Source organism: Myotis daubentonii, chromosome 2 (genome assembly GCF_963259705.1).
Source record: "Myotis daubentonii chromosome 2, mMyoDau2.1, whole genome shotgun sequence".
Taxonomy (NCBI): domain Eukaryota; kingdom Metazoa; phylum Chordata; class Mammalia; order Chiroptera; family Vespertilionidae; genus Myotis; species Myotis daubentonii.
Window position 1 is genome coordinate 139,883,177 of NC_081841.1, and position 19,003 is coordinate 139,902,179.

The following is a 19,003-nucleotide window of genomic DNA, read 5'->3' on the forward strand; positions in this document are numbered from 1 at the left end:
ACAATAACATAATATAACAACAACAAAGACATGATATGAAAACGAAAACAATATAAAAACAACAAAATCATGATATAAAAACAACATTGATATAATGGCTGATAAATTGATTAATCTTGTTCTAATATCTCCCTGTATACCACATTAAGAGTAAAAACACTTTCAGAGTGCTTGACTAATTTCCCTTGTGATGAAGTATTTACAACTTTAAATTTAACATCACACACTCTTAGAACTTGAGAGAAAGCAACATATAACTGACCATGTGCAAAAACGGGTTCAGGTAGGAATATTCCTACTCTGTCTAGAGTTTGTCCTTGTGATTTATTAATAGTCATCGCAAATGCTGGGATCACGGGAAACTGTCTTTGAATTAATTTAAATGGGAGGCCAGTGTCACACGGGGACAAATCAATTCTTGGAATCAGCACAACCTCTCCTTCCACAGATCCTGTTAATATTTCAGCCTCTATTATGTTAGGCCGCAATCTTGTGATAATAAATCTAGTACCATTACAAAGACCCCATTTACTATTAAGATTTCTCAGTAGCATGATGATTGCACCAACTTTCAATTTTAATTTATGACAGCATTCCTGAAGGAGAAATACTATTAAGAAATTCGATAGGAAAATTTTCCTTTTTGGCATCATCCATTAAATCGATGGAATCATCACTCAAATATGTGTGGAAATTTCCATTGAGTATATCTAAAATTTCTTCATTTAATTTATGAACATGCTCATTTTTAGGACAAATAATTGAATGATTAGATATATTTTTGATATTATCTATCTAAAGATATACTATTCCAAAGGTAGCTTCAATAATAGATCTGTTACAAATCATTTCACGGGCGATTTCAATAATATCCATTCCTAAGTGAAAACTGCTATAAAGTTTGCCATCTAAAGTTTTACTAGCCATTTGCTATCAGCAGAATCCTCTGATCTCATATTTGTTTTAAGAGATAACTGTCTGAAACATCCCCAAACACTACAGTACTTTAAACGCATTTGTACTATGGCCAATCACATAGCATGGGGCACAACACTGAGACATTGTCGAAAATTCCCTCTGAGAAGGAGAACTTTCCCACTAAATGCAACATTCAAATTCATTATTTCTCTTAGTAATCTGTCTATGGCGTTTATAGCCTGACTGGATGCCATGGTGCATTCATCAATAATGAGAATTTGGGCCTTTTTAATGTTTTTAGCAACTTTACTCTTTATATCTAGTCTAGAAATTGAAGTTACATTTAATGGATTTGGTAATTGATATTGGGAATGAAAGGTTCTTCACCGAGAAGTTAATTTGCAGCAATTCCTATAGATGCTGTGGGTAAAACAGTACCACCATGACCTCTAATATAATATATTAAAACTTTATAAAGATATGTTTTTCCACTACCACCTGGACAATCCAAGAAAAAGCATTTGGGGTGCACAGTTTGATCTTCGATGGCGGAACTGATAGTCTGAAAGGCTGCCAAATGCTCATCGTTCAGAGAATTGATCAAAACCTCTGCCTGTTGTCACTCATATGATTCATCACATGTATTTGTATTCATTAATAAAGGGTAGTCTGGAAGTTTGAAATGTGAAAATTTCATTCCATGCAATGTGAATATTTCTTGAATTTTGTTAAGGGCATACATTTCACAGTTCACACAGGGACCTTTTCTTCATTGTAATTTCCAACAAAAATCTTCAATAAAATGAGATTTATTCTCATCCCATAATTTGTCTGCATCAGAAGGACATCCAAACATGCATATATATGCAAAAAGTTGCCATAGCTGTTTGGGCATATTAAGAATGATCGCATTGTCAAACATATCTTTTCAGATAGTGTCGTTGATTAATAATCCTCGATGTTTAGGAGCTTCACAAAAAGTATCATAAACTACACCCCCTACAGTTTTCAGATCATGAAAACTTATTGCACCTTTTACATGCAGAAGCAAAAGTCTAAGGTAATATCGTTCTGGTTCTCTAAAGCTCACAGTGAACAGTCTACCTAATAATTTATTCCCACCCTTTTGGCGTTTTCTCCATGAAGAATTATTAAACACATGATGTTATGGACTCTCTTAATAATCATTATTTTGCTCATCGGAATCTTCTCTATTCAATAAGAACCAAGCCATCAAAGTCGAATTATGCTTTTTAGCCCTATCTATAACTTCAGCAAAATTGTCAGTATGAAAATACAAATTCTGATCATTTGGAAAATGAATAGCTAATCTTGTGATTGCATGAGATTGGTCATGCATTCGCATTGCAAAAAGTTTCCAAATAGCCTCATGAGCGCTCACATACCTGGAGTCGATGAAGTGCTGTACTTTGTCATGATTGATAATATTTTTTTCAGAAATTTGAATATTTGCACAATCATGCCCTTTATAGATGTATTTAAATAATTATTTGATACTTTTAATAGATGCACAGACTTCAACGTTTAGATGACAGTTATATTTAAGGCACAAATATAGGTTATAAGGGACAATCCAAGTGTTATGGACAGCTTTATTTCCAATGGACATGGTGCTACCAGATCTTTGTTTGTATTTGGGATATCCATCAATATTTCCAATGGTTGTATTTTAAAATTCTTTTGGATATCTCTTTGAACATTTTCTATTTTCCATACGTGGACTATTTGCATTTTGTATTCCACACAGTCCATGCACCATATTTGATTTTACAATTTGAAAAAGTCGAGGACACTGGTCTTCATCCGGAATTTCTGCCTTAACTATACAGTCAATGTCATCTTCCGTTAATAATTTGGATTCACTGTCTAATGTCAATAATATGTGAGCGTGAGGCAGTCCGTGTTTCTGAAATTCGGTGACATGCATTTTAGCTATTACATTGCCAAATAAATCAAATTTACATATATCATTTAAAAGAGCATTCAGCTTAATATTAAAAACCCTGGCTACCAAGTCAGGTCTGTTTTCCACTTTTGCTAGGGTTTTAAATTGTTTATACTATCTGCCCATTTTTGGTTGCATGTCATGGTTATGAATAAATCGGGCTTGCCATACTTTGTTACAATTGCCATAGCATCCTGATATCGCTGCTGCTTATTTCTGGGACTACCCTCAAAAGAGGATGGAAGTATTATGATTTTACCAATTGACACATTATCATTTTCAGATCTAGATGTGAGATAATCCATCAAACCACTATATTTTTCAACTCTCAACTTAGATTGGTTTGCTTTAATGAAATTTATCTGATTGACTTCCATTTTTGAATATGGACAATATATACTGTTGAGTTAATTTTCCTGCATTTAAAATAGGTTTGAATGTGTCCCAGGCAGAGAGATGAAATCCATAATACTGTATTCGTGTGACTCTCGTCCTTACATTTTGTCTAGTATTATTGTCTATTACACTGTCATCTCTGAGTCTTAAGCAATAAATGTTCCCCAGCCTTTTTCACCATGTGGAAAAAGAATAGGATACATCATTGCATTTAATGTAGGAAACAGGATACTGATTTGTTTCATGCCAGTGGCATTCGGATTATTGGGTTCTGGTTTACAATGAATGAGCAAGTCACTTTCAAAAGGAGGTCCTCCATCTTCGTTTCTGAATATGATGGGAACTTCGGTTACACGGGGAGAATTATATCTACCTCGGTCACTGTTACGATCGTATTTAGTCGCCATTGTTACTTTCGTGGGAGCAATGCCTTTTGCTGCTGCTTCAAATTGGCCTTCCTTTTCTGCCACCTGTAGCATCTTATATGATTTTGTTAATTCATTTATTTCATTCATGAGGTTGTTGATATTGAACATGAGTCTTTCTCAGCAAGCTTGGTTTTCTGGCATTGCTAATCTTTTTTTTTAAAATATATTTTATTGATTTTTTACAGAGAGGAAAGGAGAGAGATAGAGAGTCAGAAACATTGATGAGAGAGAAACATCGACCAGCCGCCTCCTGCACTTCCCCCACTGGGGATGTGCCCGCAACCCAGGCACATGCCCCTGACCAGAACTGAACCTGGGACCCCTCAGTCCACAAGCCGACGCTACATCCACCGAGCCAAACCGGCCTCGGCTGCTAATCTTTTACTTGTTGCTTTGGCCATATCAAAAATATAGAATTGAGCAAACTTCCAAGAAACACCATCTGAAGGATGTAAAGTTCCAGTATGGTGATAAACTTGACCATCTACACTAATAAAAGACAAACATGCAAATTGGCTGTACCTTCACTACACCTTAAGCCACGCCCACCAGCCAATCAGAGTGACCATATGCAAATTAACCCAACCAAGATGGCGGCCAGCAGCCATGGAGCTGGAGCGAGCAGGAGGCTTGGTTGCCCCACTGATGGAGGAAGCCAAGCTTCCCTGCCTGCTGCGGTGGCTCTGAGCTCCACTCAAAGCAACAAAATTTCAATTATAGAAGATAAATAAACCCCAGATACCTGCTTTCAGCCGGCCATGGCCACGGAGCTGGAGCGAGCAGGAGGCTTCCCTCTGCCACCCCTGGCCGGTTCTGAACTCCTCTCAAGGCTACAAAGTTTCAATTATAGAAGGTAAATAAATCCCAGAATTAAAAAACAAACAAACAAAAAAAAAAACAGAAAAAAATGAGAGGCTGGGAGCTTCCATTGCTTGGGGGCTTGGCCAGCTTGAAAATGGCCCTCAACCCCTCACCAAGACTGGCCAGGCACCCCAGTGGACCCCCCACCCTAAAGGGGGTGTGGCCAGCCTGAAAACAGCCATCAGCCCCTCACCCAGGCTGGCCAAACCTCCATGGGGTAGGGGTCCCCACTGTGGGGGGGGGGCTTGACCAGCTTTCAAACAGCCATCATCCCCTCACCCAGGCTGTCCAGGCACCCCAGCGGGACCCCCACCCTGAACTGGGACACCCTTCAGGCCAAACCAGCTGGCCCCCACCCATGCACCAGGCCTCTATCCTATATAATAAAAGGATAATATGCAAACTGACCCTAACAGCAGAATGACTGGGAATGACTGGTCACTATGACACACACTGACCACCAGGGGGCAGATGCTCAATGCAGGAGCTGCCCCCTGGTGGTCAGTGTGCTCCCACAGGGGGAGCTCTGCTCAGCCACAAGCCAGGCTGACAGCTGCCAGTACAGCGGTGGTGGTGGGAGCCTCTCCTGCCTCCTCAGCAGCGCTAAGGATGTCCTACTGCAGCTTAGGCCTGCTCCCTGCTGGCAAGTGGACATCCCCCGAGGGCTGCTGGGCTGCCAGAGGGATGTCTGACTGCCAGCTTGGGCCCGATCCCCCAGGGAGCGGGCCTAAGCCAGCAGGTGGACATCCTCTGAGGGGTGCCAGACTGCAAGAGGGCATAGGCCGGGCTGAGGGACCCCCCCCCCCCGAGTGCACAAATTTTGTGCACCATGTCCCTAGTGTATCATAAAACAGTATGGCCCATATCCTGATGATAATGCAATATTTGCACCCACTGAAGCAAAAGCACTATTTATTGAATGAATATTTTCCATGAAATTTTTACTGTGAGAATATTCGTTCATCATTATTTTTTAAAAAAATATGCTGTTAACTCTGGAAAATTTATGTCATTTGGAGAAACTTTGCCTATGCTACAAAATCAAGTAAAATTTCTATCAGATGTTTTTTCATCAGAGAAATTTAGGGATAGGCAAAATTGACATGTAATAATCATTCCACCACAACTCTGTTCAATGATTGCATCCTCATTTACCTCATTTTTGCTATGAAGGCAGTTCTTACCAGTATTGGTAATATTTGCCGATGACTGTTCTTCAGACAGATTCTGTTGACAATGTCGCTTTCTTTCAGCCTCAAAGGTACATTGTGCCAGTAGTTGGTCTCCAGATACATTCTGTTGATGATGCTGGCTTCTTTCAGCTTCAGAGGTACATTGTGGCAATAGTTGGTCTTCAGACATAGTCTGTCAACAAGTTCTGCTTTGGAATGTCAACAAAAATGTGACGTCATTACTGGCATCCACAGCCACAGTTTCTGGGCTGGGCTGTTGGCCGCATTTTGCGCCATGGGGTCTTAGTAGCGTGAGCTGTGATTTGGTGGGCTGTCACTCTGGAGTGGTGGCCAGGCCTGTGTCCCACTTGGTGAAATCCAAGTGTTGCTTTGTGGGCATCAAGTCTGGGGTGCCATTTCTCTGTGCACATCACATCACAACAACTCCTGCATTGAGCATTTGCCCCCTGGTGGTCAGTGTGCATCATGGTGACCAGTCGGATGGTCAGACACTTAGCATATGAGCCTTTTATATAGATAGATAATGAACTATCAGAAAGGGAAACTAAGAATACAATCCCATTTACATTTGCATAAGAGAATAAAATACCTATTAATAAACTTAACCAAGGATGTAAAAGTCCTGTACTCAGACAATTATAAAACACATTGAAGAAAATACAAATAAGTGGAAGCATATCCCATATTCACGAATAGGAAGAATTAACATAATTAAAATGCCCATACTACCCAAAGCATTTTATAGATTCAACACAGTTCCTATCAAGACAGCAATGGCACAGTTCATAGAATTGGAACAAATAGTCCAAAAATTTATGTGGAACCACAAAAGACGCTGAATAGCCACAGCAATTTTGAGAAAGAAGAACAAAGTTGTAGGAATCATGCTACCTGATATCAAACTATACTACAACGCCATAGTAATCACAACAGCATGGTACTGGCATAAAAATAGACACATAAATCTATGAAACAGAATAGAGAACCCAGAAATAAACCCATGCTTTTATGGTCAATTAATATTTGACAAAAGAGGCAAGAGCATAAAATGGGATAAAGATAGTCTATTCAATAAATGGTGTTGGGAAAATTGGACAGATACATGCATACTGTATTTGCTGCTTTTAAAACTTATTTACCAGCTAGTGTTGCTATTGATCCAACTGCTTAGCAATGTATTTAGACATTCAGTTTATTCATTCTGTTTCATCATCCTTTATGTACCAACTTTCATACTCATGCTTGTTGTCTCATGGATGCAAAATGGCTGCTATGCTTTAAGTATCACATCTACATTTAAGGACTAAAAAAGTAAATAGAGGGATTCCAGACATATCTTTACCATTTATCTGGAAAAGTAGAGTCCCCAGAAGACTTATGCTTATGCCTCTGTATTATTTAGCTATTGCTGTGGAACAACTAATCCCTCCTTTCCCAAATCAGTGTCAAAACAATGACAACAATAAAAATAAGAATACTTCATGGGGTTAATCAGCTGAAAGCAAAGACTAATAAATAATTATTATTTTACAGTTTCTATGGATCAGGAATGCCATAGAAGCTTAGCTAGATGTCTCTGGCTCAGAGTCTTTCATGAAATTCTAGTTAGGAAGTTGATAGGATCTGAAATAATATGAAGGTCCAACTGGGGCTGGAGCATTTACTTCTGATATGGCTCATTGCCAAGATGGCAGTTAGCAGGAAGCCTCATTTACCCATCCCATAAGCCTCTCCATAGTTTCTATGTTTTATTCTCACAACGTGGGAGCTGCCTTCCTCCAGAACAAGAGATCCAAGAGAGAGCAAGGCAGAAATCACATTATTTTGTGAACTAGCCTTGAAAGACAAACACTGTCACTTCCAACTTTTGAAGAGAGGAGTATCAAAGAATCTGTGGACATAATTTTAAACCAGTACTGCCCCATTGATCAAAACGGTATCAGCTGTTCAGTCTAATTACAGTGAGGTCTAGGAAATAAGTTTATCATCAGAGGCCATGCCCATTCTCCCCTTAAACAAAACAGAGGCTCTACTAGCAGAAAGAAAGGGGAAAGGAATACTAGGGAGGGAACTAGCTCATTGATTTGTATGTAATGGAAGTTTTGATAACTTGTCCAAATAATTCTAGAGTTTAGCTAAAGGAATGAACAGTTTAGAAAGATAAATTTTTGAAAAACAAAGCTTTTTAAGGGTGGGAAGGGAAATGCCCATACCTACTGGACTATAAAATACAAGATGAAGCAATATATAGGCAAATGAATAAAAATAATAATGTACAGTACGTAAATATATGCTAATTTATAGAAAATTAATATTGAAAGGGATGATTTTTTATAAATGGCATTGTAAATGTGTTTGAGAGATATTAATTTATATTATTGCTATACAACACAGTAAGTTATAGATACATTAGAAAGTAAAACATGAAAAATAAAACCATTTTAAGAAACTAGGAGACATTTTATTATTTTTTTTTTGTAAGACAATATTTATTTGGTAAATCAAAGAGGTAGAAGAAGCAATTTCTAGAAGAAATGAGCTTGGGAAACAAGTTCCAGAGGTAAAAGAAGTGCCCTTGGAGCTTGGGAGTGAGGAAGCTAATGGTCACATGCTTGGGGCTGGGAGTGGGCGGTAAATGGAAGGGGAAAGGGAAAGGCATGGGCATGTCCTTGGGAGGTAAATGTTTGCCTTATCCCAGATTCAGAAGGATTATATAAGTACATAAGTAATGGAGGTACATATAAGATTATATAAATCTATAAGTATAATAGCAAAGGAAAAGATTGATTCTAATATTTAAAATTATAAATTCTATGTTGAGAACATCATAAAAATTTAAATGCAAACCAAGGAACTATGCATTATTGATATTTTGGTGGGATATATTTATTAACAAGAAAAATACCTTAGCTTTCTTGAGGTCTATAGCCCTTTTCTGTGAGCAATTATTTCAGAGAAAAAATAAAACAGTGGGAAAATATTAATATATAATGAGTTAATCTAAGTGATAATAAAAATCTCAATATTCTTAATAAAATGGGCAAAAACATAAACCTACAATTCACAGAACAGATAGAACAAATGGCTAATAAATAGGAATAAATGGTCAACCTCATTTGTAATCATAATGATGCAAATTAAAACAAAAATAAAATTTAATGTTTTACCTATCAGATCAACACAGATTGTTTAGTGTAAATACTCAGGAGGGGCTAAAATGTATGAAAAGGAATAATCAATTACTGCTGATGTATGCAAAGCAATATGTCTGCAATATTATTTATTATTTATAGAAACAAAAGAAATTATCTAACTATTACACAATAGAGGCCTGGTGCATGAAATTCATGCACTGGGGTGGGGGGTCTCTCAGCTTGACCTGTGCCCTCTCACAGTCCAAGACCCCTCGGGGAATGTCCACCTGTCGGCTTAGGCCCTATCCCCCCAGGGGTCAGGCCTAAGCCGGCAGTTGGACATCCCTCTCAGAATCCTGGATCCCAAACTCCTTACTGCATGCCTGCTCACTCCTTACCACTTGGCTTACTGCTCCTTAGCACTTCCACAAAGGTGGGAGAGGCTCCCGCAGTCACTGCTGCACTCGCCAGCCATGAGCCTGGCTTCTGACTGAGCAGCTGCTCCTCCTGTGGAAGCATACTGAACACCAGGGGGCAGCTTCTGCATTGAGCATCTGCCCCTGGTGGCCAGTGAGCATCATAGCAACCAGTCGTTCTGCCTTAATGTCGCTTAGGCTTTTATTATATAGACTAGCGGCCCGGTGCACAAAAATTTGTGCACTCGGGGGGGGGGGTCCCTCAGCCTGGAACCCCTTGGGAGATAACGCCCTGCTGGCTTAGGCCTGCTCCCGGGTGGCAGAGGGCAGGCTCAATCCCTAGGTGCAGCCCCTGGTCAGGCTCAGAGCAGGGCCGATTGGGGAGTTGGGGTGCCGCCCCCTGTCATACACAGAGCAGGGCGATCGGGCGGTTGTGATTCCACCCTCAGTCATGCTCAGGGTAGGGCCGATTGGGGGGTTGGGGCACCATCCCCTGTCACACTCAAGGCAGGGTCGATGGGGAGGTTGCGGCACCACCCCCTGTCACGCACAGAGCAGGGCCCATCAGGGGGTTGGGGTGCCACCACTCTCACACTCAGGACAGGGCCGATGGGGAGGTTATGGCTCTACCCCATCACACACAGAGCAGGGCCCGTGGGGCGGGGGGTTTGGGGCGCCGCACCCTGTCACACACAGAGCCACAGGGCGATCAGGGGGTTTGGACGCTGCCCCCGTCACGCTGATCCTGGTACCAGGATAGAGGCCTGGTTCATGGGTGGGTGCCGGCTGGTTTGCCCTGAAGGGTGTCCTGGATCAGGGTGGGTGTCCCCACTGGGTTGCCTGGCCAGTGTGGGTGAGGGGATGATGGCTGTTTGCAGCTGGTCACACACCCTTCAGGGTGGGGTTCCCTACTGGGGTGCCTGGCCAGTCTGGGTGAGGAGCTGATGGCTCTTTTCAGGCTGGGGGTGACTGAAGCTCCCAACCGCTCCTTTTTTTCTTTTCTTTTTTTTTTATTCTGGGCCAGCTTTAGCTTTGAGGCTTGACTCCAGCTCTTAGGCCTCCGCTGCTGAAAGTAGGTTTCTGGCCTTTGCTTACAATGTTGCGATCCTGCTGGCTGAAGCCCGGCAGGTTTCTGGGGTTTTGTTTAGCTTCTATGTTTGTTACATAGTTGTTTGCAGCTCAGAGGCCTGCAGGGGCAGGCGGGGAACATTGGAGTCCTCTGTCACTGAAGCAAGCAAGCCTCATGTTAGTTTCAAGCTGCCTGGCTGCCGGCCACCATCTTGGCTGACAGTTAATTTGCATATTGCCCTGATTAGCCAATGGGAAGGGTAGTGGTTGTACGCCAATTACCATGTTTCTCTTTTATTAGATAGCATAAACTCATAGCCATGGCTAAAGAAATCATGGAATGTCCTTATAATCGGATATTTGGTTGTTGTTAAAATATTTTAATGAATTTCAATGATTTGAAAAAATGTTCATGATACAATTTTAATTATAAAAGTAACACATAGCACATAAAATATATTTGACATTATGTGAATTATGGCATATGTATTAAATAAGAATTTAAAAGTTTTGGAGAAAATAGAACAAAATATTTGCAGTACTTCCTAAGAAATATTTTGGTGGTGGTGGTGGTGGTGGGGAGGTTGTAAGATTATGAAAGATTTATGTCTTATTTAGATTTATGAACTTCTCAAGTTTTCTATAGTCTGTTGCTTTTGTAATAAAAAACAGTACTCAGTAAACTCTAATTATACTGTTTTAATCCTAACAACTAACCTATCATAGTGTTCTTGGGGAGTTGTAGAGTGTGTGTGTGTGTGTGTGTGTGTGTGTGTGTGTGTGTTATAAAGACAGAGAGAAAGAAAGATGGGGTAGTAAGGATTGGGGAAGGGATGGAAAGAGGCAGAGATAAAGGGAGGAAGAAGAAAATTTGTGTACTATAATTCTAGGAGACTTATGTATAAAAAATACCAAAACTCATTTTGTCAGGAAGTGGTAAATTAAAGCTTACAATAGTGCATTAACTCTTTCAGGGCACTAAGGGACCAATTAGTACATTATGCTAAGGGTACTAAATTGTATCTTACTAGCCTGGAGGAGACCAGGCATGTCCTGAAGCTCTAACTCATAGCACCACTGGGAAGTGATTCAAATCTGGGAAGAAGCTGGTTCATTGAATATTAATTGAATGGGTGAATAAATACACAGAGAAAGCAAAGATGAGCTAACAAGCTAACACTTATTGATTGATTTTTATGTGCCGGGTGCTTCTCATTCATTACCCCATTTAATTCTCATGGCAACCATATGAGGGCCATATTATTATTATTATAACCATTTTACAGCGAAAAAAACTGAATTTGTACCATGACATAAACACTTTCCTGCCCTTCCTATGGGATCACACTGGCACTGACCTGAGATAGTCACATCTTGCTGTGGTCTGGAGTACAAAATCCCTCTTGGTTTCCCAGAGTCTTCTTTCAGGTTGTCTGATTTATGATATTCCACAGTTAAAGAAACCATTCCTGCTCTAGCTGGTTTGGCTCAGTGGATAGAGCATCAGCCTGCAGACTGAAGAGTCTCAGGTTCGATTCTAGTCAAGGGCACATGCCTGGGTTGCAGGCTTGATCCCCAGGAGGGGGCATGCAGGAGGCAGCTGATCAATGATTCTCTCTCATCATTGAGGTTTCTACCTTTCTCTCTCCCTCTCCCTTCTTCTCTGAAATTAATAGAAATATATTTTTAAAAAAAGAAGAAAGAAAGAAAAGAAAAGAAACCATTCATTGGAGCTTCTGGTCAAGATGGCAATGTAGGTAAACACAGTACTCGGTATCTCCCACAACCACATCAAAATTATAACTAAACTACAGTACAACTATTGTTCAGAATCACCTGAAATATAGCTGAACAGAAGTCCTATAACTAAGGATATAAAGAAGCCACATCCAAACTGGTAGGAGGGGTAGAGATGTGGAACTGGCTGGTCCCAAACATAGGTGTGGCAGTTAAAAATCAGGAAGGATGCCTGGCCATTGTTTCTCAGTGGATTGAGCATCATCTCATGCACCAAGGGGTTGCGGGTTTGATGCATGTCAGGGCACATGCTCAGGTTGCAGACTCAATCCCCAGTAGTGGGTGTGCAGGAGGCAGTCAACCAATGTGATATTTTTCTCTCATTGATGTTTCTATCTCTCTTCCTTTCCCTTCATCTCTCTCTCTCTCTTAAAAAAATCAACAAAATATATTTTTTAAAAAAATCAGGAGGGATTTCTCAGCAGGAGCAGTTCCTCACTGAAGAGTGAGGCGTCCCAGCCCATCAAAGGTTTGCCAGCCCTGGGTTCCAGTGCCAGAAAAAGAAGTCTGCATCACTCCAGGCTGTAAAAAGCAGCAGATTGCCCTGGCTGGTGTGGCGCAGTGGGTTGGCTATTGCCCTGTGGAATAAAATGTTGCTGGTTCTATTCCTGGCCAGGGCACAGGCCTAGGTTGTGAGCTCAGTCCCTGGGAGGAGGAATGCAGCATGCAGGAGGCAGCTGATGGATGTCACACTCTCACATCACTTCTCTCTCCTTGTCCCTCTCCCTTCCTCCCTCTAAAAATCAATTAACTATTCTTTAAAATAACAAACAAACAAATAAAAGAAACACAGAAAAAACAGCAGAGATTGTGGCTGAGATGGAAGGCTTCTAGAGTCTCAGGCCTTCCTCTTAAAGGGCCTGCACATGAACTTACTCAGCGTCACTCCCACTGAGCTCCAGTGCTGGGCAGAGCTCAAAAGGTGCCAGGGACACACGGAAAGAAAATGAATTTTTTGGCATCTGGGTGTGCTGGCTCTGGGTTGAGAGTTCGAGGGGCAGCTTCCTCCCAGACAGAGTGCTGGCATAGGCCATTGTTCTTTGATGAGCCTTCCTCCCACAGAGCCAGCAGCCAGACACCATATCTAAGTCTCCATCAACCTGGCTCTCACTATTTCCCCACCCTGGTGATTCCCTCTGGCCCCACCCACCCAATTTGCAGGCCCATCCAAGCCCTTTCCAGTGGCATTTCCACACAAATGGCCTGTCTTGGCTCATACTTCAGACTTTCCTAAAATCTCTCCAACCAGCAGCATCTCCCTAGCCAGTTTGGCTCAGTGGATAGAGCATCGGCCTGCAGACTGAAAGGTCCCAGGTTCGATTCGGTCAGGGGCATGTACCTTGGTTGTGGGCACATCCCCAGTCAGGGGTGTGCAAGAGGCAGCTGATTGATGTTTCTCTCTCATTGATGTTTCCAACTCTTTATCGCTCTCCCTTCCTTTCTGTAAAAAAAATCAATAAAATATATTAAAAAAACAAACAAAAAATACAGCAACATCTGGCCTCTGTGTACCCCATACCTTTTTCTATATGGCCCCAGGCCTGGGGCTAGAGGCAGCCAGCCTTGGTTTACAGCTTGACCTCTCCTGGGCAACTCCAAACCCAGAACAAATAGAAGCCATCTATGGTCACTTTGTAGTTTATGCTGGGTGTCCTCAGGCAGGATATAGGCAGGAACTGACCTTGGCTTGCACCTCCCAGGAGGCCTCAGAGCCAGCACACCCAGTGGACAGCAATGGACCATGCCAAAGCACCACTCAACTGCTCCACAAGCAACCTACTCAAGGTGGGGACTTGGCAGTGAACTGAGTCCTGTTGTAGTGAGTTTTGCTCCATGTGGTCAGCTCCTGCATAGAAGATCCTCCACATTAGTCTCAGCCAGTCCTCACAGCCCATTGGCCTGTGGGTAAATTTCTCCCATATACATGCCAACAACAATCAAAGCTCAACTACAACAGGAGGATGCAAACAGCCTGCATGTGGTGGGAGGGGGGAGGTGTGCACCTGGAGCATCTAGCTTGACTGAGGAGGCTACACCATTAGGCCCTATAGAACACATACTACATAAGGCCACTTTATCAATAAAGGGAGATGTAGCAGCTCTACTGAATACATAGAAAACACAGGGAAGCAGGTAAAATGAGGAGATAAAGAAATATGTCCCAAATAAAGGAACAGAACACAACTCCAGAAGATCTAAACAAAATGTAGATAAGCAGTATACCAGATGCAGAGTTTAAAACACTTGTTATAAGAATGCTCAATAAACTTAGGGGAAGATTAGAGAAACTTAGTGAAAACTTCAACAAAGAGAGAACAAAAAAGAGTCAATGAGAAATGAAGAATACACGAACTGAAATGAAGAATACATTATAGACGATCAATAGTAAAGTAGATAAAGCAGAGGATCAAATTAGTGATTTAGAAGATAAGAAGCAGAAAACACCCAATCAAAAATAGCAAAAAACAAACAAAAAAGAATCCAAGAAAATGAGGATAGTGTAAGGAGGTTCTGCGACAACTTCAAGTGCACTAACATTTGCATCATGGGGATATTGGAAACCAAAATAAGCCAGTCAGAGAAAGACAAAGTATCACATGCTCTCACTTACATGTGGAATCTAATGAACAAAATAAACCGATAAGCAAAATACAACCAGAGACATAAAAAGCATGCAACAGACTGATGAATCTCAGAGGGAAGGGGGCAGGGTGGGAAGAGATTAACTAAAGAATTTATATGTATGTATGCATAACCCATGGACACCAACAATAGTGCAGTGAAGACCTGGGGAGGGGGTGGGAGCAGGGTGGAGGGTGTCAATGGGGGGGGGGGGGGGAAGGAACATTTATAATACTTACAATAATAAGGGAAAATAAAATTAAAAAAAGAAAACCTATTTGAAAAAATGACAGAACTTCCCTAACCTGGAGAAGGAAATAGACATACAAATCCAGGAAGTGCAGACAGTCCGAAAGTAGATGAACCCTAAAAATACCACATCAAGACACATAATTAATTAAAATGCCAAAGGTTAAAGACAAAGAGAGAATCTTAAAAGCAGCAAGAGAAAAACAGTTAGTTACCTACAAGGGAGCTTCATTAAAACTTCAGCTGTCAAACTGCAGTTAGAAGCCTGGGGAGGGTTGCAGGGGGCGGGGTAAGAGATCAACCGAAGGACTTGTATGCATGCATATAAGCATAACCAATGGACATAAGACACTGGGGGGTGGGGGAGCCTGGGGGAATGTCAAGGGGGAAAAAAAGGAGACATATGTAAAACTCTTTGTAATACTTTAAGCAATAAAACAAAATTAAAAAAAATAATAAAAACAAACAAACAAACAAAAAACAAACTTCAGCTGTCATTCCAGACATATACCAACCCATTTTCTCTAACGGAAATATTATTTTTTCACATCAGGTTTTCATGTTTTGTTCCTTCACTTCTTTTAGGTTTTAATATCACTTTAATAAATCACTTTTAATGTTAAAAAAGACTATCAGCTGATTTCTCAACAGAATCTTCCAGGCTAGAAGAAACTGGCAAGAAATTTTCAAAGTGATGAAAAGCAAGGACCTACAACTAACTTTACTGTATCTTATAAAGCTATCACTTAGAATCTAAAAAAAAAGACAAAGAGCTTCCTAGACAAGATGAAACCACAGGAGTTCATCACCACCAAAATAGTATTATATTAAATGTTAAAGGGTCTTCTTTAAGAAGAAATAAAAAAAGATAAAAATATGAACAATAAAAATAGCAATAAATACATATTCATCAATAATTACTTTCAATGCAAATGGGTTAAATGCTCCAATCAAAAGACATATGCTTACTGAATGGATAACAAAACAAGACCCTTGCATATGCTGTCTACAAGAGACTTACTTCAAATTGAAAGACACACACACACATACACAGACTGAAAGTAAAAGGATGGAAAAAGGTATTTCATGAAAATGGAAATGAGAAAAAAAGCTGGGGTAGCAGTACTTATACCAGACAAAATAGACTTTAAAACAAAGACTATAACAAGAGAGAAAGAAAGACCCAGAAATTCTACTTCTGGGTATTTATCCATAGAAACCCAAAACACTAAATCAAAAATACGCATACATTCATATGTTTATTGCAGCTTTATTTATAATAGCCAAGGTATGGAATCAACCTAAGTGTTCATCAACAGATTAATGGATAAAGAAGAAGTGGTGCATATATACCATGGAATATGACTCAGCCTTAAAAATAATGAAATCTCACCATCTGCAACAACATGGATAGACCTAGAGGGTATTGTACTCCGTGAAATAAGTCAGACAGAGACTTATTACAAAGTATTTACAAATTCCAGATGATTTCACTTACATGTGGAATCTAAAAAACAAAATAAATGCACAAGTAGAACAGACTTATAGATAACAGGGAACATTTTGATAGTTGCCAGATGATAGGTGGGTTAGGGAGGTGGGTGGAAAAGGTAGAGTGATTTAGAAGTACACATTGGTAGTTACAGAATAATCATGAAAATGTAAAAATTCACATAAAGAATATAGTCAATAACAATATTATAATATTATATATGGTGTCAACTGATTATTAAATTTATTATGGTGACCACTTAGTAAGTTATATAAATGTCTAATTATGGAATTGTTCACCTGAAACTAAACTAATATTGTATATCAACTGTAATTTAAAAAAAAGATACCATTTCTTTTTGGATTTTGGCTTTTCTGAGTCTTACACAGTAAGTAGTATCCTATTGGACAGTGGGTACGAGAGAGGATAGGGGAATAGAAACCCTTTGGGATATTAGTCACCCACTAGAGGCCTGGTGCACGAAATTTGTGCACTCGGGGGCGGGGGGAGAGGTGATCCCCCAGCTTGGCCTGTGCCCTCTCACAGTGCAGGATCCCCGTGATTGATCACCCCAAAGAGGTAGGTCCTGCTCCCCCTTCCGGAGCTCCTCAATGGATTGCCCCAAAGAGGTAGGCTGGAGCCGAAGGCTTGCCCCGCGGAGCCATGGGACCTGCATCCTCGCTGCATACGAAGTGTCACACCCCAGCCCACCCACACGTGCCTGCTGTGCATGCAGCCTCCTGGTGATCATTCGTTGTGGTGTGAGTGCATCACGGTGTGAGAGCGTGACCACCACATAGGCTTTTATTAGTATAGATACTGAAATAGAGCTCCTTTTCATTCCTCTCTGAGAAGTATTTTTTTTGAGAAGTATTTTAATTAAAAAAAAAGTCAAACAAAGCAGAAAAGAGTAAAGATTGCTGGAGAACTAAGAGAAGTGTCTCAAGACATAGAAGAGTAGGTCTTGGGTTACTACCTATTAACTGGTGTGTTAGAAATGTGCTTAAGCCATTTCTCTTTTAATATCCTAAAGGCAAAAGGCAGGCCTTTGCAAGATAGGTATCTGGATTGCTGGGCATAGGTACAAGCTGTTTTGTGATTTGAAGCAAAGGAAACTGGCTCATAAAGAGAATGTATTCTTGACTCATTTAATTAATAAGGAGTTGTAAACCAGTAAGTTGATGATTGCAGACTTGCAAATGATAAATGAAACTGACATAGGAAACACAACGTCAGAGTTGAATCAATTTTTTATAGGGATCCTGTGTTAGGGGAAGAGTTGGCTGCTCTGAATATTTCAGATTTTTATTCAGAAGACTTTTTCTGTCAGAGAGGGAGCATATTCCTGAATAGGTGGTAGGACACAGTTTTACATTTTAGACAACTTAAAATTTTGAGTACAAAATTCCACATCCTTTTAATTTTATTTTTAAAGGATAGATCAAGAAATAAGATGAAAGTTCTAAAACCTTTTAATTCTCTCCTGCTTCTTAGTTTGGTTACATTTACATATAGGCTTTCAAAGACTGAAGAGGGCAAAGTTCTTTCTAGAAAGAAAATCCAAACTAGTGATATCTTTAAATACATTTACACCCAAATTATACACTGTAAGTCTACAAGCAACTTTATAAAAAATCACCCACATGGCATTGTGTATTGTGATTCTTTATATGACAGCAAAACTCCTGTAGGAGGAAGAAAATAATGATTAGGCTAAGCAAAGTGAAAAGATATTTTCTCAGCTGGAAGCTGTTAATACTTGAGCTGATAGAGACTTGGAGAATAACTCCTCTGTTGTGTGTTAAAAAATAAATATACAAGCATTGGAGTAATCCATGGGATGAGAAATCACAGGAGGGAGATAACAGCCATACAGATCTGAGACTGATTGTTTTTCTGCTCATGGGGATGTTGCTCTTTGGCTCTAAGTCTTGGACTGACAACTCTTCTGGATGTTGTCTCTAGTCCTCTGAGTCTTATTATCTTTGAGTAAATACTCCATTGCCAAGTCAGCCAAGGGCTTTACCTTATCATAGAAGACAGATAATTATTGGAAACAGGCAAAGAGTTTGGGATTCTAAACCTCCTCCACATTTAAACCTCACACCCCTATTTTAAAAGCAACACATTTTTATGATAGAAAATTTAAAAAATACAAAGAATCAAAAAGAGGAGTCTATATAATAATCCTACTAATGAGAGATAATTACCAATTAGTAGTGGAGTTACCTATTCTTTCATTCAATCCAATGGGAGTATATATATTTTTTTAAAAAATTCTCTTATGGTACATATCCTATCTAATAAAAAGGTAATATGCAAATTAACTGTCACTCCACCACAAAGGTGGCAGCGCCCATAGCCACAAGATGGCAGCGCCCTGTCCCCTCAGCCCTGCCGCTGGAGTGGCGGCTTCCTTCAAGCGGCAGCAGAGGTGAAGCCCCCATGCCAGGCTGACAGAGA